This window comes from Narcine bancroftii, chromosome 8 (genome assembly GCF_036971445.1).
Source record: "Narcine bancroftii isolate sNarBan1 chromosome 8, sNarBan1.hap1, whole genome shotgun sequence".
Lineage (NCBI taxonomy): Eukaryota > Metazoa > Chordata > Chondrichthyes > Torpediniformes > Narcinidae > Narcine > Narcine bancroftii.
In genome coordinates this window covers 69184607-69193770 of record NC_091476.1, presented here as the reverse complement: position 1 = coordinate 69193770, position 9164 = coordinate 69184607, and the positions used below count along the sequence as shown (strand labels likewise).

The following is a 9164-nucleotide window of genomic DNA, read 5'->3' as shown; positions in this document are numbered from 1 at the left end:
GCTCTAGAGGCCGGTCCTGGAATGGCAGCCTGTGCCGCAGTTGCTGCAACTATAGGGCACCGTTGAATTGTTGTCCACTGTGCTCGTTGCTTAGTTCTCCGCCTCTCAAACCAACTCAAGATCACTCCTTCGCCTTGCTCTAGGTGTTGAGGAAGAGTACCTCGCCAGTTGTTGCAGTCATCTGCTGCATCCCCCCCTCCCCCCCAGCACTCTGTGCTGATTTTTAAGGCCCTCATGTCGTGCTTGCAGAGGTTCGTGAAGCGAAGCTGGGGGGGTCGACCTCTTGCCTACTGCTAAGTTCTCCCCAGAGGATGCCCTCCAGCACTCTGGCATTGTCCATGCGACGGGCGTGGCCCAGCCAGCACAGTCTGCCTTGTCTCAAAAGCGCGAACCTTGTGGGAAGTCCAGCGCGGGAGAGGACCTCAGAATTTGGGTTGCTGTCTCCCCAGGAGGCGGCGAAGGCTGCGGAGGTGAAAACTGTTGCGTTTCCTTTTCCTCTTGGAGCAGGTTGGTCCAAGTCTCTCTACCATACAGGAGGGTACTGGTAAACACAGGCATTGCACACAGCAGTCTCGGTCGACATCAATGGTTCTCAACCTTTTTTGTTTCCCTTTCCACTCACATCCCACTTTAAGTAATCCCTCTGCCATCGGTGCTCTGTGATGAGTCAGGGGGGGATGCGGGCGGGGAAAACCCCCACTGTTTGAATTGTCCCTCGTGGACTCGTCGTGTGCAGGGTTTCAGAGCTCCCAAAGGAAATGGGCCAGTGACAATTTTTTCTCAAGCCAAATATTGGGTCCAGAGCAGCGATTCTCAACCTTTCCCTTCCCACTCCCCTCCCACCTGACTCATCCCAGAGCCCCAGTGGCAGAGGGATTACTTCAGGCGGGAAGAAGGTTGAGAGCCACTGGGTCTGCAGGCTGTGTGATTGGGATGGTACCTACTGTCTACTCCAGCATTTCTGTGCATGTTTTTTGCTTTGCTCCAGTCTGGTGTTTGGCCCAGATGTGGCACCGCTGCGAATTTTTGACAGACAGACGCATCTAGCTGCCTTATTGCACTCGCAAGGCTTCCAGGAAAAGCAACCTCTCCTTGGAATTCTGCCCATATTCCAGATCACTCCTGGGGTCCGCCTCTCTCTCTCTCTCTCAAAATAAAGTTGTGTGTTCCCTGCCAACTGCAGAAGAATTGAAACCTCCTCCCCTTCCCATCCAGTTACGATGCATTTTCTTCCCTGCTCGCAGGGCACACCCCCTTGCTCCCTCCCCTTCCCCTCCCTCCCTCCCTCCCTGCCCAACGTGGATCTGGGACTTGGCCCGCCGCGGCAGTGCTGTCACGGTGCGGGAGGCCGGCCGGGCTGATGGATCTCGCGGCTCTCAGCCTGCTGTCGTGCCTGGGCTTTCTGTGGCCGCCCGCGGCTCGGGGACAAGGCAAGGAGGCATCGGCGGGCCGCTTCAGGGTGGTCTTCACCCCGACCATCTGCAAGAGGACATGCCTGAAGGGCCAGTGCCGCGACAGCTGCAAGCGGGGGCAACACCACCACGCTGATCAGCGAGAACGGACACGCCGCCGACACGCTCACGGGCTCCGGTTTCCGAGTGGGTGAGTGCGAGCGGCGGGGAGGGGAGGTCGCCCCTCCGGGCTGGGTTGGCAGCAGGGCGATGGGAGCGGCACCTGGCTGAACGGCACTTTATGCTTGGGAGCCTTTTCGTGTGATTGCGGAAGGGCCAGAATTGAAAACGAGGGTTTGTGTATCTTTCCGGCTATTTCCACGAGAGCTGCTTCTTTGAGACCCCACCCCCCCGTTCCCCGTGTGCGTCGCCAAGGTTCAGCGTTTTAGCTTGTCTCCGGGGTGAAGGGAGGGGAGGGGAGAGGTGGAAATCAGCCCGTTTCCCCTCCCTCACTCGGGTCGCAAGGGGGGTCTCGATGTTGATGCCAGCAACCGGGGGTCGCCGGTGAGGATTTTTAAAAAACAGGACAAGAACACTTGGATCCACAGTTTTGTGTGTGTGGCGCGGGGGTGTGGAGAGAGAGAGAGAGTGTGTGTGTGTGTGTGTGTGTGTGTGTGTGGGGGGGGGGGGGGGGAGGGAGGAGTGTGTGTAGAGAGAAAGTGTGTGTGTGTGTGTGTGTGTGGAGGGAGAGTGTGTGTGTGGAGGGAGAGTGTGTGTGTGGAGGGAGAGAGTGTGTGTGTGGAGGGAGAGTGTGTGTGTGGAGGGAGAGAGTGTGTGTGGAGGGAGAGAGTGTGTGTGGAGGGAGAGAGTGTGTGTGGAGGGAGAGAGTGTGTGTGGAGGGAGAGAGTGTGTGTGTGGAGGGAGAGAGTGTGTGTGGAGGGAGAGAGTGTGTGTGGAGGGAGAGTGTGTGTGTGGAGGGAGAGTGTGTGTGGAGGGAGAGTGTGTGTGTGGAGGGAGAGTGTGTGTGTGGAGGGAGAGTGTGTGTGTGGAGGGAGAGTGGGTGGAGGGAGAGTGGGTGGAGGGAGAGTGGGTGGAGGGAGAGTGGGTGGAGGGAGAGTGGGTGGAGGGAGAGTGGGTGGAGGGAGAGTGGGTGGAGGGAGAGTGGGTGGAGGGGAGAGTGGGTGGAGGGAGAGTGTGGGTGGAGGGAGAGTGTGGGTGGAGGGAGAGGTGTGGGTGGAGGGAGAGTGTGGGTGGAGGGAGAGTGTGGGTGGAGGGAGAGTGTGGGTGGAGGGAGAGTGTGGGTGGAGGGAGAGTGTGGGGTGGAGGGAGAGTGTGGGTGGAGGGAGAGTGTGGGTGGAGGGAGAGTGTGGGTGGAGGGAGAGTGAGGGGAGGGAGAGTGAGGGGAGGGAGAGTGTGTGGGTGGAGGGAGAGTGTGGTGGGTGGAGGGAGAGTGTGTGTGTGGAGGGAGAGTGTGTGTGTGGAGGGAGAGAGTGTGTGTGGAGGGAGAGAGAGTGTGTGTGGAGGGAGAGAGTGTGTGTGGAGGGAGAGAGTGTGTGTGGAGGGAGAGAGTGTGTGTGGAGGGAGAGAGTGTGTGTGGAGGGAGAGAGTGTGTGTGGAGGGAGAGAGTGTGTGTGGAGGGAGAGAGTGTGTGTGGAGGGAGAGAGTGTGTGTGGAGGGAGAGAGTGTGTGTGGAGGGAGAGAGTGTGTGTGGAGGGAGAGTGTGTGTGTGGAGGGAGAGTGTGTGTGGAGGGAGAGTGTGTGTGTGGAGGGAGTGTGTGTGTGGAGGGAGAGTGTGTGTGTGGAGGGGAGAGTGTGTGTGTGGAGGGAGAGTGTGTGTGTGGAGGGAGGAGAGTGTGTGTGTGGAGGGAGAGAGTGTGTGTGGAGGGAGAGTGTGTGTGTGGAGGGAGAGTGTGTGTTGTGGAGGGAGAGTGTGTGTGTGGAGGGAGAGTGTGTGTGTGGAGGGAGAGTGTGTGTGTGGAGGGAGAGTGTGTGTGTGGAGGGAGAGTGTGTGTGGTGGAGGGAGAGTGGGTGGAGGGAGAGTGGGTGGAGGAGGAGAGTGGGTGGAGGGAGAGAGTGGGTGGAGGGAGAGTGGGTGGAGTGGAGAGTGGGTGGAGCGGGAGAGTGTGGGTGGAGGGAGAGTGTGGGTGGAGGGAGAGTGTGGGTGGAGGGGAGAGTGTGGGTGGAGGGAGAGTGTGGGTGGAGGAGGAGAGTGTGGGTGGAGGGAGAGTGTGGGTGGAGGGAGAGTGTGGGTGGAGGGAGAGTGTGTGGGTGGAGGGAGAGTGTGGGTGGAGGGAGAGTGAGGGGAGGGAGAGTGAGGGGAGGGAGTGTGTGTGTGGAGGGAGAGTGTGTGTGTGGAGGGGAGAGTGTGTGTGTGGAGGGAGAGAGTGTGTGTGGAGGGGAGAGAGTGTGTGTGGAGGGAGAGAGTGTGTGTGGAGGGAGAGAGTGTGTGTGGAGGGAGAGAGTGTGTGTGGAGGGAGAGAGTGTGTGTGGAGGGAGAGAGTGTGTGTGGAGGGAGAGAGTGTGTGTGGAGGGAGAGAGTGTGTGTGGAGGGAGAGAGTGTGTGTGGAGGGAGAGAGTGTGTGTGGAGGGAGAGAGAGTGTGTGTGGAGGGAGAGAGAGTGTGTGTGGAGGGAGAGAGTGTGTGTGGAGGGAGAGAGTGTGTGTGGAGGGAGAGTGTGTGTGGAGGGAGAGTGTGTGTGTGTGGAGGGAGTGTGTGTGTGTGGAGGGAGAGAGTGTGTGTGTGGAGGGAGAGTGTGTGTGTGTGGAGGGAGAGTTGTGTGTGTGGAGGGAGAGAGTGTGTGTGGAGTGTGGAGGGAGAGTGTGTTGTGTGGAGGGAGAGTGGGTGGAGGGAGAGTGGGTGGAGGGAGAGTGGGTGGAGGGAGAGGGTTGTGGGGAGGGAGAGGGTGTGGGTGGGAGGGAGAGGGTGTGGGTGGAGGGAGAGGGTGTGGGTGGAGGGAGAGGGTGTGGGTGGAGGGAGCGTGTGTGGGTGGAGGGAGCGTGTGTGGGGGGGAGGGAGCGTGTGGGGGGGGAGGGAGAGTGGGTGGGGGGAGGGAGAGTGGGTGGGGGGAGGGAGAGTGGGTGGGGGGAGGGAGAGTGGGTGGGGGGAGGGAGAGTGGGTGGGGGGAGGGAGAGTGGGTGGGGGGAGGGAGAGTGGGTGGGGGGAGGGAGAGTGGGTGGGGGGAGGGAGAGTGGGTGGGGGGAGGGAGAGTGGGTGGGGGGAGGGAGAGTGGGTGGGGGGAGAGAATGTGAGAGAGTGTGTTTGCGTGAAAGTGAATGAGTGTGTGCAAGTATACGTGTGAGAGAGTGAGTGTATGTGTGAGTGTGTATATATGGGTGTGTGTGAGTATTGAGGGTGGGGGCAGGGTGGAAACCCTTCAAACTTGGCTATTATTTACCACTTTGCACATATGTAGTTTCCATCACTCTGTCACTGAAAGACCGAAGTTCAGGAATCCCTCCTTAAACCTGTGCACCCCTCTCTCCACCTCTCAAAACGCACCTCTTTGTGTGTACTCTTGCTGCCTGCCCTACTAAGTGGCTTGGTTTCTGTATTATTTCATTAACTCCTGTCAAGTGCCTCGGGAGTGTAATGCTCATCAAAAGAAGCAGACTTGTTGATCCAAAACCAAGGCTTTTATTAACTAAAAGACTGGAGCATATCACAAGTAGGTCGACCAGTCCAGAATGACCTGGTCTGGCTAGGAGCAATTCTTTAAGACCTGCCAGTAGGTGCGGCTACACTCTCAGCCAATCACAGTCATCCTACACTACCATCTGTATATATGTACATCTACACATTAGTGATAGAATCTGTACTATCACAGGGAGGTCATGCTAGGATACAGCTGTTTTGAATCTGCATGGTTATTTGCTCTTGTGGAACAAAAATAATGCACCCAGCAGGAAAGGTTAATTGCTGGTCTTTGTCTCATTGCTTGCCTTATCTCTGTGTCCTTGCACCTGAGAGCTGGAAGTTTTCTTCTGGGTCAGTGACAGATCAGAGGTGGACTGCAATGAAAGGCTGGTCTTGTGAAGTGAGATTCAAGATTCTTTTATCGTTATGTAATACAGAGCATGTAATATTACACGAAATTGCCTTCTGCTTGCCATAAGGCAGACAAAGAATCTCCATTAGTGTTGCAGTACAAGAGAGAACCAAAAGAGTCTCTTCAGAATCACAGAACATCTATGTATTTGCCACCTCTGCAGCTGCACATTTTCTTGTTCAATACATTGGCAGCCTGAGCTCAAAACCTCTGACATGGTCAGGAAGCCCTCAGCGCCCTAGACCTTTCAGAAGCCCTTCCTGCCCTCAGCACCCTCTATAATCTAAGCTCCAATACCTGGTTCCCATGAGACAATCTCCAGCAGCCCGCAGCGGTGGGTCCCCTGACTGCAAGTCGCCCACAGCCCTTGTGGGTCCCTCAGCCACTGAGAACCTTGCTGGTCTGTTGGCGCAGCCAACCATCCTGGAGGGTCGTCTCCTCTGCTTAACTTGGGGGCCGGGGGCGGGGTTGATCATCCTGTTTCTGGTGTCCTATGCCCGGTCGTGGATGCTGCCGAGCACAGGCGCCGCCACCTTGGGTGCAGATCTGATGTTGTAGGACTTTACTCACCAACACCGACAGCTCCTTCAGCGGGCTACTTAAAGCCTGTACAGAGCATTAGGATCGAGCTGTTGGATCTTCTGTAGTAGTGCTGTGTCTCTGCTCTCCTGGGTACGCACCAGCAGCGGCCCTGCTGTTACATCAGCACCATCAACCCTACCAGTTTTTGTTTTGATATTCCAGACCCCATTGGGAGGGACTCCTGTCCTTTCAAACGCTCCATGTGCACTGTTTACCAGATGTATTCACATAAACCTCAATTCCATGACCCATTCTGACACCCCGACTGAGGACCCTCGCCCCAGCCACAGACCCTTACCCTGGCGCCGCACCACCCATCTGAGCTCCCGACACCTGGACCGTAGTTACCACAGTCTAAAGTATGACCTGTGCAAAAGTTGACCCCCTCACTTTATGGACCTGAAAAAACTGGTCCAAAAAGTTAGGCAATTACACGTATATGTGATACCTTGATAGATGCTATAAAGCCCTGTCTAATGCCCCATCATATATTCCAGGGCAGGGACAACATGGTTTGGATATCGAGAAAAAGCTCCCACGACACTGTCAAATCAAACACTCCTAGGTGGGGAACGGGGGTTGTTTATACAGAGGAAAGCTTCCTCCAAGTTGTCCTGGTCATACACTCCCAAGGCAGGGAGAGGAAGGTTTAGATTCAGTATAGCGACACAATTAATGTAATAGTTATTAGTGCCAGTGACTCAGGCTCGAAACTAGAGCTCTCTCTAAGGAGTTGGTATGTCCTCCCCTAGTCCGCGTGGGTTTCCACCAGGTTCACCGGTTTCCTCCCACATTTTGACGCAGTTAGCATAGCAGGCAGCACAACGCTATTACAGCCCCCCCCCCCCCCAAATCAGGTTAGAATCCAACCCTGTCTGCAAGGAGTTGGTATGCTCTCCCCATGTCTGCGTGGGTTTCCTCCGGGTGCTCCAGTTTCCTCCCACCATTTTAAATGTACCGGGGTTTGTAGGTCAATTGGGTGTAATTGGCAGGGGCTCATTGACCAAAAGGGTCTGTTACCGTGCTGTACGTCCACATTTAAAAATTCCAAAGATGTACGGGTTAGTAGGTTATTTGGTCACGTGAGTGTATTTGGGCGGGGGTGGGATCGTGTGCAGGAAGGTACCCGTGACTATGCTGTATCTCTAAATTTAAAAATAATTAATACAGAGTAAAGCTCCCTCAGCACAGCTCCATCACAGACCATGCTTTAGGTACAAACCGCTGGATTAAAATGCGGTTAACTGGGCAAATTGCCCAGTTAGCGCCCCAGTTACGCGGCAGTTTGAAAGGGTCCCTGACCTGCCTCAGGGAACTCAGTAAGACATACTTGGGCCTTGTCCACGGACCGATTTGAAAAGGAAAATGGCCGAGCCACTTATACCAGCGACGTCAGGTGCGTGCAGGCATCACCACGGCCGCCAGCATCCGAATATCCTTCCCGCTCACCATTTGGACTTTGATTCTTAACTTCCGGTGAGTGCGTGATGCATTATTCACCGTGGTGGTTGCAGGAGTGGGATTTTCTTCCCCCCCCCACCTTAAATCGCCGGGTTGGCAATTTAACCGGTTGTAGAGCTCGTCGAAAGAATCAAAGACTTGTTGATCCAAACCAAGGCTTTTATTAGCAAAAGACAGGAGCTCTTCACAGGTGGCCGACCAGTCCGGAATGATCCGACCTGGCGTAGGAACACAACCCTTTAAGGCCCAGACAGTAGGCGTGGCTTAGCTCTCAGCCAATCGCTGTAAGCACAGTCTAGATACTGTAACTATATACACTATCTTTCTTTGGCTTGGCTTCGCGGACGAAGATTTATGGAGGGGGTAAAAAGTCCACGTCAGCTGCAGGCTCGTTTGTGGCTGACCAGTCCGATGCGGGACAGGCAGACACGATTGCAGCGGTTGCAAGGGAAAATTGGTTGGTTGGGGTTGGGTGTTGGGTTTTTCCTCCTTTGCCTTTTGTCAGTGGTGATAGATCTGTACTATCACACGGATTGATTTCCCCCCTGCGATCCAGCACTTTTGCCCCAGTAATCGTACCCGGGTCCCGGGAGGGGCCACCCAAGGGCTGCAATTTGAAAGGGGCTAATGACTCACAGAGAGGAATAGCAAAGGGTTAATAGAGAGTAAAACACCCTCTGCACATCAAATTCTCCCAGGGTAAAGAACATCTCAGATTACATACAGAGTAAAGCTCCCTTTTACACAAAGAAAACAATGATTTAGACAGGGTAAAGCTCCCTTTACACTGACCGGTGCAGACACACACATTCAGAGGCAGCGTCTGTTAGAATACAGAATAACATAATTAAATGAGAGAATATTCTGTTGAGCTTTAGGAAAGAGATATCTCAAGCCCTGAGAGCAGGGGTGGCCAAACCTTTTTGTTTGTGGGCCACATACAGAAAAATATAACTGCCAAGCCGGGAGTTTTCATTGGTGTTTCTAGATCAGAAAACCTTTGTTATCAAAATAACTATACAACACTTTAACTGTCGCCACTCTAGTAGTTTATTAATGTTCTCACATATTACGGTAGGTTTATGCTGTACCCTAATGCTCTTAAATTTAATTTAAATGAATAAAATAAAATGTTCAAACTCTCATTCAAAAAGCAGTGCAAGATAAAAAAAAGCTGGAGGCAAAATAAGAACAGGTCAAGAAAGGGGCAAGGCAGTCTCCATCATTCCTCCACAACTCACATGGCCCCAAGTGTCCACCTTAATCATTATCATGCAAAATATCTAAAATCTGTAGCTAGGCTCTTAAAGTTAACAAATTCCTTGCAAATCAAACAAGCACACTTCCCCTTGACTTCGGTGAGAAAAAAGTATTCATTTTCCCAACGTGGCTGAAATTTTAGGAACCCCTTTGCCATTCTCCATCTTTTCGCTTCCACCCCATGTTTAATCAACTGAATCACTGAGTAACATTGCAACGGTCTGTCTATTATTTGTTCAAAATGGCAGCGACGTCTAGTGTTCAAACTAAGAAGTGCGTCATGCATACCGTGCAATTCCTTGTTAGAGACTGTGTTCCAAAGGAGCATCTTCACCCTGGGCCACTTCAACAGGGGCGACAGGCCTGCAGTTGGCTGGCAGGTGGGGGGCTGTAGTTTGGCCACCCCTGACCTAGAAGGGCGCTGA

General features: G+C 54.0%; 1 protein-coding gene across 1 annotated transcript in view; it reads left to right on the top strand.

Moving 5' to 3' along the window:
* The first annotated feature begins 1517 nt into the window (after positions 1-1517).
* ltbp3 (latent transforming growth factor beta binding protein 3) overlaps positions 1518-9164 on the top strand; it is a 171126-nt gene continuing 163479 nt past the window's right edge. Inside the window, exon 1 of the mRNA XM_069893984.1 lies at positions 1518-1602. The gene's annotated coding sequence lies outside the window, so the exon portion shown is untranslated. The remainder of the gene's footprint in view (positions 1603-9164) is intronic.